This window comes from Apteryx mantelli, chromosome 1 (assembly GCF_036417845.1).
Source record: "Apteryx mantelli isolate bAptMan1 chromosome 1, bAptMan1.hap1, whole genome shotgun sequence".
Taxonomy (NCBI): Eukaryota; Metazoa; Chordata; class Aves; order Apterygiformes; family Apterygidae; genus Apteryx; species Apteryx mantelli.
The window spans coordinates 172,745,090-172,757,133 of NC_089978.1; the positions used below are offsets into that span (position 1 = coordinate 172,745,090).

The 12,044-nt window shown below is 37.1% G+C and overlaps 1 long non-coding RNA gene across 1 annotated transcript in view; it reads right to left on the reverse strand.

The window, feature by feature from the left end:
• Nucleotides 1–6,435: 6,435 nt before the first annotated feature.
• The window catches only part of LOC106488494 (uncharacterized), a 46,544-nt gene continuing 40,935 nt past the window's right edge, over nucleotides 6,436–12,044 (reverse strand). The window contains exons 3-4 of the long non-coding RNA XR_001293197.2: nucleotides 7,533–7,639; nucleotides 6,436–6,657 (exon numbers count right to left, since the gene is read on the reverse strand). This is a non-coding gene — a long non-coding RNA (uncharacterized lncRNA). The remainder of the gene's footprint in view (nucleotides 6,658–7,532; nucleotides 7,640–12,044) is intronic.

Here is a 12,044-nt window from a genome sequence, read left to right on the forward strand (position 1 = left end):
GAGAAATGGATGTAGGAAATATTTTTTCCCTGTGTCAGATTGGCAGGACTTTGGGATTGTTTTGCTTCTCTGTAGTATGGAGCTCTTCCTAGGCTCATCTGAACAGGTTTCCTGAGCTGCATACCAAAGTCTTTATATACTGAAAGCCACAAGACACACACCTAACACCTTGGAAAACTGAGAAGGAGAGCTTGGGAAGGGGTACACAGGTAGGAGATGATGATGACTTCTAAGTGACCTGCTACTCCACTGTAGATTAGAAGCAGGCTAGGTAAGAAGCTAGTCCAAGATCAACAAGGATACATAGGCCTCAAAAGCCCTTGCTCACTCAATTTCTTCTCTAGACAGGGATTTCATTTGCCCACAAGGGCCAGGTCTGTTACAGGGAACAATCTCTTGTACAGGAGCTAGCTGCACCTGAACTGTCTGCAAGATCCACACAGTTCCACAGTCACAGTTGTTGACCTGGCCATATTTTTATAGGGCCCATGTACTAGGCAAAAGAGAAAAGAGAGGGTATTTTATAGTGACCTTAAGCACTGACACCATATTCCTCCCTAGGAAACTGCTGCAAACATGTTTTTGCATCTGGCTTACATGTCCTGAAGTTGTGGAAGGAAAAGAGTGCTGTTGAAGTTTGAGACCTGAGACCATCCCCCATTTACTCAGTGTTTTTCTCCTCTCTTGAGCCATAATTGGAGAAGTGAGAGGTGAAGCATTAAATCTTGTTAATACTTTTGGTTGGTTTATCCTTTCCTTTTTGACATTAAATCTTGTGTTTGCCATTTTTATACAAGTACATAAAATTGGTTTAAGGAACAAATTCAATTTGGCATCTAATTTTTAACCAGTGTTGCTCATAAATCATACATGGTATGTATCAGTTTCAAGAGGAAAAGGCAATGATGTCCAAGGTTTATGAATTCCTCACAGCTCATAAATTCTCTGGCAACCTGGCTTGTAATAATGTGGGCGTACAGTTACCACTTCCATTTTTCTGTAATTTTGACTAAATCTCAGACTAAATATTAAAACCTGACTTACTTTTAAGAGTTCATGAATTGTATCAGTTTATTCATTTGGTTAGAAATGTGGCATTATTAAGCCTCACTGATTTTTCTCTATCCCTCATCTTTGATCATACTAATAAGGATGACCATATTGCTGTGCATAGATGTAATAAAGGGGGAGGTTTACTTTTATATATTAGCTGTAGAAGTTTGAATTTCAAAGCTGCTGAACTGATTTCCAGTGGCTGTCTGCCACTGATTTCCAGTGGAGCTGTGGTATCAACTTGCATTTTTGTGCATCAGAACTTTATTACTCTCCTTTTGCTTTTTTATGTCATTTTTTCTCATACTTGTCTCTTAGATAACTCTTAGAAAATGTTTATGACTCTTAGAATTTTGAAGTTCTCTTCCCAGGAACCAAAGCAGCATGGACCTCTTACAGGTGAGTACTGGAAAAAAAGGTGTTGTCTCCCAGGAAACTATCTTTGATATGAGAGTTTCTATACTTCAGGGAGGGATCAACCCCTAAGGGACTGAATGAGGCTGACCATGATTTCTGGGACTGAACTGATATTTTTGTTGTTTCTGGAGGAATGGGACATTTCTTTTATAGAAGCAGTGCCGATTTTGATCAATGCTAACAGAATGTTTGATCAGACTACTGCAATGCTTGTGTGAGGTTTAGTGCACATGAGAAAGGAAAACTTGTCAATAGCAATTAGTTTTGAAAAAACAAACATTTTCACACAGTTGTATTGTAATTCTTTTTTTTTTTTGGATCAATCGGAAACCTTCTCATAAAAATGCTTTAATGGTGCTTTAATTAAAAAAAATCACTTCCAATCATGAATTTTCTCTTTTGGTCAAGAACAATTTAAATTTTGGGTTTCTGATTATATTAATGTGCTGCCTTAAGACATTTAAGACTTCACTTTTTCTTATTTGCATGAAGTAATTACATTTCGTGGTTAGCGATAAAATTCAAAAAATCACCTTTCCTCTTTAAAGGGAGATTAACTTTTTCCATTCCTTCATGTTCTCAGAGCTCTTCCTATACAAACAGCACAGCAATCTTGTGCCTGGGTGTCACTTGGAACTAAAAGGCTTTGCAAAGGAAAGTTCTATCTGTTTGATTTAAACCTTGCATAACACAACAGTAGTTTAGATCCAGAGATTTCCAGGTGTGGGTCCTTCCTCAAAGTTCCTACTTCTACATCTGGGTTTTGTCAAGCCTCATTTTAATTCATGACCTGAAGGGACCATGTTGTAGCAGTAGCCAGAGGGCAACATTCACTCATAAGAAAGTTTGCACAAATGATTTAATGAAGTGCTTCCACTTCCATTTCATATAGAAATGATTGCGTGCCCATTTTTTGACTTCTTGAATTTTGTAACCAGTGCATTTTTAGTTCTAATACACATCATATAGATGGAGGTTACACTTCCTGCTTTCAGAAGTAGATGCTTTTTCAGTTCCAGTCTGGGACAATGATAGTCTTTTACTGGCTTGCTGCACTTGTTCTTTCTAAACCAGTAATTCCAGAATTACAGTCCTGACATTTTGTCACTTCTTATTTGTGACTCTTAAAAGAATGCAAGCCCAAGGGGAATTTGATTGCAAAAGCGAGGCTCACAGCTGGAACAGAAATCAAGGCTTGCAAGAGAGGGAATATGACTGAAAATGGGGTTGTGATTCAATAAACACCGTTAGCATGTGTTTTTCTTCCCTATTCCTACTTCAAAGACTCAGGAGCGGCTCCTATTTCAGCTAATTTTCTTTCAGAAGGATATTCTGAGAAATGAAACCAAGCCTATGATCAAGGATGCACAGAAGCAGAGAATCAAAAGTCATTCTATCCTCACAGCTCAGATGTGAGATCAATTCCCCCACAGCATGGACTTGTCAAGTTTAGTTAAATCCTCTTCCAGAAATTCACTATTCAAATTCACTGTCATCAGGAAATCAAACATTCTTAAAAGTAGTTCCTATGCAGACTGCTTTTGGCATTACTTGGCTGTTTCACTGTGCCAACGACATTCATTACAACAAAATATTGTCACCAGGTAGGCTAGAATACATTCTCTTTGTGATTTCAAATCTAGTCCATAAACAATGTAATGTCAATAGTCTGGGAAGGTTCCGATCAATAATAAAGCATGGAGCAAGTTTATTTTGACAGACAATGAATTCTCTTTTACTTCCTGGACTTAATTTAATTTTATATATTTTTGGGACCCTTCACTAATGCTGTTCCTTTGGAATGATTTAAGAGGTAAGTGTCTCTGCCAACTCTGAAGTACAACAGTATATTCTCAACTGATGTGATGTGCTGGTTTTTAGTTTACCATCATCCAGCAACATTAAGATTTGCAGCATGGCTTACATCCAACGTAGTAAACATATTCTCTTCATAATCTAACCAGACTGCTCTTGCTTTATAGGTATTAGACCCTATTTTCATGCTTTATAGGCATCAAAAATGTAGGTAATATGAAAGCAAGTTAGACAGTGTAAATGTTAACTTATATTTCCATTTCCAAATCTCTGGTTTGATTTAGCTCAAAAATTGGGTGATAATTTAGAAGGGTAAAGTTTCCCTTTGGAGTAGGATTCCTAATGTTTCTGACATGATAATGTAATTAAGGAGAAAAAGAAAGATGGGAGAGATGGCAGGAAGTAGAGGATGTTTATCTTAAAAAGAAAACTGAGATCATCTGATATAGTGAGGGCTTTAGGTTAAATTGTACCTTGAATAGCTTTTCCTAAGGCAGGAAGAATACTGGTAAAACAATGATTACTGAAAAGCTTATATCTTTAAACAAAATGTTGAGTTGAAGAGGTGTTATTTCCAGAGAAAAGTAAAATATTTAAGAGGTCTATTAAACATAATAACATGTCCTCCTGATGAGGTAGTGAGCTCAACAGTGCTTGGAAAAACCTGTCTTGCATGCTGTAAATAGATCATATGTTTGTTTATGCAGCAGATTGGCCAGTGGAGGAGGTGAACTTGCTTTATCCTGTAGTCTGAAGTTTTCTGCATTGCAGACAGTCAGAAACAGGGTCTTTCCAAACCCAGGGAGGGTGGGTGAATTCTGTTAGGCTTATGCTTAGATAGTTCAGTAGCACTGAGCTGTTTTTGCAACTGTGCAAGTGATTAGGTTGATTAAAACATATAAGTTTAGATAGTATTTAATTATTAAAATAAGAAAAGTGGCTACTTCATTACCACTGTGGCATGTCAATTATTTCTTTTCTAATACAGAGAGTTTATAACTTTTGAGTTGGAAATGGTAGGCTTGATCCTTTACTCTAGTATGCTGTTTATCTGATCAGATGATCTCATTAATGCCAGTGCAGATACAGGGGTTGAAATTGAGGCAAGTGAGAGAGGAGCTGGTACCACAAATTATCCTAAGGAAAAAAACAAACGGGGCAGGTCTAAGGGATGTGTGAAGAAGCATCTGTCAGCAGTGGCAATGAAAATTCATAAAAAGGAAACAGGAAACAAGGAAAGGCAGGATAAGAGACCTTATTCCTAATTCTAGGACAGGCAAAACAATGTTAAGAACCAGCCACTGTGGCTGGGGAGAAATACCGCAGGTGCTGTAACTTGAAGTGACACAAGAAGTCCTGGTTAGGGAGACAGGACGGCGGGGGAGAGAATACTGAGGCAATGAGTCTATGATCATTCTTTTATGGGGACAAAGATCAGGCCAATTCCTCCAGAAAGTATTCCTGATAAAATTCCCCCATGGAAATACTAATGGAGACTCATCCTGATAAGATAATGAAGCCTGACAAATATGACTGAATATGCAGCTTCAACAGTCAAAAGGATCTTTAAACAAAGCAAGATAGGGTGCCAGGTTAAATAGGAAAGAGCTGAGGAAACTTGATTTTTAAAATGTATGATGTACTTTTTTCTTCTGTGTAGCTTAGCTAGGTTTAGGAATTCAGGAAATTAGGAAATCTAGTGTACAAATGTCTACTTTTGTTTTACCACTACTTACTCGTTTTTTTAAACAGAACTTACTGTGCAAAAAGGCTGATTGACTACTTAAGTTTTAAAGTTATCAACACGATTCTTCATTTCTTTTATGACTATAGTTGATGGCATGAATTGGGATTTTCTATTTAATGCACTGTATAGGGCTCTAGCAGATAACTACAAGACAGAAAGTGGCAGATACACTAGTGAAATGTGTATTAGCAAGGACGCGCGACAGAACACCTCTTAGAGAAGCTTCCTTCAGTAGTAATACCAAGTTTACAGGGAGAAGAGTGGCTCCACTAATGAGTCTCAAGTAGAGATCAGGACAGTGTGAGCGACCTCTGATCTTTTTCTATTGCAAGTCACATGAAATACAGTGTTTTTTTGAAAAACCTGGCCTAAGTGCTGGATGACTATGATAAATTTCAGCTTCCTTTCTCATTTTCTTCTAATTAAGCTTTTCACCCTGCCTCCGTGATTTGGAGTAAACATGGCAACTTAAAATCATAGGGCTGGAAAAACAGAAGACAAAGTGCAGGGACACCAGAATATTGTTTTTTGAATGTCATTATTTTTAAACCATTCAGTGATTTTGAAAGCAAAGGTTGACAGTATAACCTGTCATTTTAGTTGGAAAAGTAAATAATTCTGACAGCTTTGGAAAAATTTCTCTTCAAATTTTACCAGTTTTAAAATCTAGCACGTATTTAACTTAGATAATGCCAATTTACTATGCATATATTCATGCGTTCATTTTTGTTAAAAATATTTCTGTGCATATATTTTCTCCTGTGTTTTTTAGGAAGCTTGCCTATCCAGTCCTTGTCCATAAGATACATAGTATGTAATCAGTCAAAACAAACACATGAAACAAGAAAACAAAGTATTCAAGAATCTACTGTATAAAACTGTTCATCCTTGTCTTTGCTATTAATGTAACAGCAAAGCTATCAAATCAGGGTATTTCTTATGTCTGTGAGTGCCGTCTGTATCTGATCTTTGTTCTTTCCTGAAAGGGTTTGGTTTAAACAATCCCAGTAGTACAAAGTCTCACATTCACAGTCTTCTATTTTAGTTCTCCTTTCAAGGGAATTATTGCAGTTTTAACCTGCTTCTTACTCTCTCTCCTAGTACAAAGCCGTGTGATTACAGGGGAAGGGTGATGAAGCACATCGGCTCTGTCTCTTAATCTTCTTACAAACCCTAACAGATTTTAAAGATGAAATTTGGCAAATGTTAATTGTATGTGCGGAATTCATGCTGGGAAAATCTCCCTTAGAAAAGAAAAGTCAAAAAAAATAGACAAGAAAAAAGCTGAGTGCACAGCCGGACTGTTATGTAAGATGTTTATTTCCATCAAATCTAGCCCAGTGTAGGCTAGGCAGAAAATAGGCCAAAGCTGCAGAGCAGTGACATCATAACACCATCAGAAAGGTCAAAGAAAACATTGGCACAGTGAGAAAGAGTACTTTATAGCACTGGTAATTTTGTTCTGTATTTAATACCTTTCTTCCCCTACATATTGGAATTTAGCGTGAGAGTGGATAAGCAAGCCTGAAGTGTTGTTTTAAAACTTTCAGAGAAACATGTTTGTGACAGCACATGGCAGCACAGGATCCCAGCTGTGAGAACTACTCATCGTTTTGATGATGAAACTGGAAAACAGAAAAAAATCAAGAAAAAGTTTGATAGAAAGTGAAAAGTCATATTTTGCTAAAATTTGATTTTGGGGTTTGTCTTAAACTAAAAAACTGAAACATTTTATGTACAGAATATCTGAATGAATCTACTGGTTTATTTACAAAATTAATTTTTTTTTTCTTCTGTCAGATCAAGACCAAAATCATAAATTATTTTAGATGCCACGAAACTGTTTTTTTTTTCTGTTGAATAAACCTATGATTGGAAACATTTCTCTGTCTCTCACTGTATTATTGTCAGGCCCAGAATCGCGCTGATGCATGGTTGCTGTTCTGTTCTGTCCTTGAGGGATTTACAGTTTAACCAGGTGTTTAATTACATTCATGTGGATAGGCTTTTCTATTGATATGCTTAAAGTGAGACATATGACCACATTTATAATACATTCTACACAAAGTAGGCATTTTTAATCCAGCTTGATTTTAAATTTCATGCCTCCTTATACTTGTGGATAGATTAAAAAAAATACCCAGAATGAAACAGGGCAATATCTATTCACAAATGATTTTAGGCTATAGATATGATTGCCTCAGTATAATAATAATTTAACTCTTTTTTTACATACTTATTAATGCCCATTTTTAATTGATTTTGTTTTTCTTATATGCTGCACATAATCAAATACCAGAAGCATTTTAAGTAACCATGTGGAGGTTTTCCTCTTTGGGTGTAGGAAAAGATACTGTTAGAAGAGTTCCACCATAGCCTATATATTCACATAGATACAGTTTTTCTTTTAAAGATTTATTATATCCCTATCAATCTACTGTTTCAGTCTCAATAAGGCCCCCACAGTACTACTACAGGACAAACAATAATAGAATCTTACCTGCTTGGGAAATGAGGACATGAGGAAGGATTGTTTTGCTATCACTGTTGGACTTCACTGTCTTAGTTAATTCATGTTTTATTCCCTTGTCTGTGTGAATTAAGTCACTGCAAGAAAGGAAAGAATTTTGTGTTATGGTGGATAAGCTTGTCCCCAATAGGCTAGCAGGTCAGAGACACTAGTGACTTGATAGCTCAGAGAAGTTAGGAAAGGTGCATGAAGTTTTTAAATTCCAAGCTGACATTGCTGTGCAGGCAAAGCCTCCTACTGTAGGTCTGGCAAAGAGAGGCAGCCTGTTGTAGGGGCACAAGAAGGGGAGAAAGTAGCAATGTAATATCCACTATATGATTTGCTGCTCGAGAAACGATTACAAACATTTGATCTATGCAATTTTTTTATTTTTTTTTTAGCAATACATATTGGGTGAAAGCCTTCTGTAAACAAAGAGTGACTTTCCAAAGACAAATCTGGAAACCAACCTTAACAGCAGATTGTATTTGCCTCAGCTTGTCTATGCAAGACAAGCAAGGGGAAGAGAATGCAACGAGGCTGAAGATTCATCTGACCAAGTGTAGATACCTACAATGCTGTTGCCATATAAGCTATTCACCAAGTTTCCCAGCAAGAAATAGGCATTATTAGAGGGAAATTTTTCTCATCCTAAAGCAGACGTCCAAAAACACATCAGATGAATCATGCCATAAAAGGTCTACTTCTTTCATGCCGTTGTATGACATCTACAACATAGATGTCTGAAGTTAGATGAAATGAATCTCATCCCAAATCTCCTTTTGCATCTCCATCCCTTCTGGGACAAGAAGTCAACCCAGCTTCTCACACAAACTTCTTTTGGACACTAAGCCTACATAGCTTTGTGTGAGCTTGTATGGTGTCTGTCACATGTTTTAAGTTACCTTTGAAAAAGGCTTTCTTCATACAGTGCAACATCTAACTCTTCAGGGATAAGGATATTTTCCAGTGGCAGAACAGATGTTTATCATCCAGCTCTAATGTTCCAGCTCCAATGTAGAAATATCAAAATTTTGGTATTTCTACAATGATTTCTGTGATTAACATGAATTTTGGGGCTAAACAAACCCTAGAGGTCTTACCAGTCTAGACTTTAATTTTTGATAGTAAAAAGTTTAGCTGAGGAAGTAATTTAAGCCTTCCTCTGGGGAGCACAACTTACTGTTGCTTGCTTACTCACTAATGGGCACTTACAAATAGGAAATGATCCCACAGACCACAACAGGGTTAGGGCTACAGGTCTATGCTGCCTGCACAAACTAGAGGACCAGTTTATACTCCAGCCAGAACATTATGGCACAAACTCAATGTTTGCAACGACTTTATAACTTCTGCAGAACATTTGATGCAACTGAGTAATGGAACACCTCCTTCACCTATGGATAACAATGCTAAAATATTTATTTAATTCCCAAGAAAATATTTGATTGAGAACTCCTAATGAACTATGCCCTTGCTTGTTTGCATTGTGTGAGCTAATGTCTGGTGATAATGATGGACTTTGAAGACAACAGAGGATGGATTTGCAGCCTCAGAGCTGTTCAAATAGTTCGGCCTTCTCTTTTGTTACATTTCTCCTTCTTTACAGGCTAAATACTTTGCCCCACAAACATTCAACCTTTGAATGCCAGGAAAACCATCTATTGATTTATTTTCATTTGCTTAAGCTCTGTCCCTTGGCTAACTTCCAGTGGGATTTATTTGATCAGGTTATAAACGGGAAGAAATGGAATTATAATAAGCATTCAAACAAAACCAAACTTTGTCATGATTATTCTGTTTTCTCTTTTCCTTTCACCTTTTGACTTTCACCATAGAAAGAGTTTTAGATGATCACAACCTTTGCTCTGCTGCCCCTTCCCACTTTCAATTATAGTTGGATATTTTTAATATATTGATCTTGTCTCTCTTTTAAACCACAGTGGCTGTCCCCAATCTTTGTCTAGATAGCTCGCTTATTAAGGCTCATTCTATGCTGAATTCTGATAAGCACAAGCACATACTACTTTGTTGGCACGTGCAAAGTATGTGTTCATAGAAAAAAGCTTTATAAATAAACAGCTGTGTGTGTTTTCCTGACAGTGGTGGAATAACCAATATCTTCAGACTAGACTTTCAAAAGGATGTTCCTGATAATTGCTTTTTCCTTTTGGTTTCCCTCAGCTTTTATTTTGCTGACCAAGGAAAATAACTTTCCTGAACAATATAAGAACACTTTAAAGGCTGTATATATGAAAGGCTGTACACCTTTATGTTTGTCCTTTCAATTTCTATGTGAGTGACAGTGAAAGCAGTGCTTGATAAAATTGTTAAGAGGTTTCATTCTGTTACCTAGTGAACCTTTTTCATCTTCCCCAACCTCTGCACATCATCAAGATTAATGCTTCAGGTTACGGAAAGCTCAGTCTTCAGAGCTTGCAGATGGCAGCTATAGATGAAATTTCCCAATATTGATTCCTTCTTCCCCCATTTCTTTTCTTTCTATGTCTGAATCATATCTGTCTGAATTATGAGCCAGCACAGATTTCTTGTTCCTGTAGATTCTATTAGAATCACACAGCGCTAGGCCTTGTGTATCGATTAGCAGCAGACTGACTCCTGCTCTGTTAACCAGACGTTTCTTTTTATGCCAGAAACATTTCCATTCACAAATAGCGATGTGGAGACACAATCTACTGCACTGTAGGGGAAATTTTGCCGCCATTGTTTGAATGGATGTTAGTAAGAAGACCAAAACTGTTCTGTTTCTCTGGTGTCCTACAAAATTGACACAAACATAGCTGAGCCTCTTTTGAGAGAAGGTGTGTGTGTGTTGGGGAAGGCTGAGTGACCCTGAGGTCTCTTTCAGGTCTTTGCTCCAGTGATACATTAGTAGGAAAACCAATAGCTCCATGATTACTGATAAAAATGTAGCTGTGCTGATTTAGAAAATGCCACATTGGGGGAAACTGGCCATGACTTTTGGGCTTGATCCACAAAAAGACTTACTCATGGCAACGTTCAGCTTCACTTTAAGGTGCCTTGTTGTCAGTCTAGAATTCACAAATGATGCATGGGAAGGCAATTGTCTTTGGTGAATTCTCATGATAGGAATGCAGATGTGGCACACTGTAGTATGCCATATAGATTCAACAGCAGCATATTTTGTTATTTACCAGAACAAATTTTTGTATTATAGTGTTATTTTAAAGGGGTTATCCACAGAGTACAAACATTTTAAGACAGGAACAAATGAATGTAGAAATTTAATTTTATAAAGCCTGGAAAATGCGCATCAGAGAGTCAGCAGTATAGTATTTTAATGAGTGACAGAATTCCTACACGTAGTTCATTTGTTTCTCTTTCTGAGAAAAAATCAGTAGCGAAGTCGAAGGCCCAGATTCATGTAGTGAAGTGAAATGCCAACCTTGGAAGAATAGTCACCTGATTCTCCTTGCATGGCAGTGGAGAAAGATAGGAAGTACAAGAAGATAACTCAAACTCACACATGCTAAAATACCTTCTAGAGCTGCTTATATTCCTCCATTGTTAATTTGGGGAACACACAAGAGGCAACAGTCATCAGTCACAAGAAAGGAAGTTCCATTTGGATTAAGGAAAAAACCCTCTTCACAATGAGAGAGATTAAGCACTGGAACAGGTTGCTCAGAGAGGCTGTGGATGAGGCCATGGGCAACTTAACCTAGCTTTGAAGTTAACATTGTTTTGAACATCTGATTGGACTAGAGGTTGGACTAGATGATCTCCAACTTAAATCCAACCTAAATCTTTCTATGATAATTTATGCTATTAGCTTGGGTACTTTGGTTGTTTGAACACTGGAGAGCTGAATCCAGACCATACTGAAAGAAAACATGGGAATTATACATACTGAGAACAAGAAACAGGAATTATCAAAAAAGGCACATCAACATCCACATTTACAATCAAAGCCAAGAGAATGGATGGACCTTGGTGCAGATGTACAGAAACAATGGGGCCAAGAGTCTACTGAAACAACCATGCAGGAAGAATCAGAAGCAGAAAAACTGATCTACAGAGGAAAAAAAGTTAAAATGCTCATACCAAAAAAAAAAAAAAAAAAAACACCCCACCCAAAACATTCCTATACAGAGGTCTTGAAATGTAAATAAAATATTAACAGAGAGATTATTTTTTTCCCAGTTAAGAAGATAAAGCTGCTACTTTTAAAATCTCTGGGAATGGTATAGGATTTTTGTTCTTTTGAAATTAAAAATTATCATCACAAGATCACCAAATTAAAATAATTGCAGTCAGTTGCCTGTAGTGTTTCATTATGTTTTGCATCCTCAGAATCATACTGAGTAGTGCAGATGCACTTTCTTTATGAATTCATGTCAAAAGCCTTGAAATGACCTATGACAAAAAGTCAAAAGACTGGCTTTTTGTTGTGTGTTTTCTTCTGAAGCACATTACAACCCCCATCTGAAGACAGCTGCTTTTGTGTGGGAATCAAGGGGG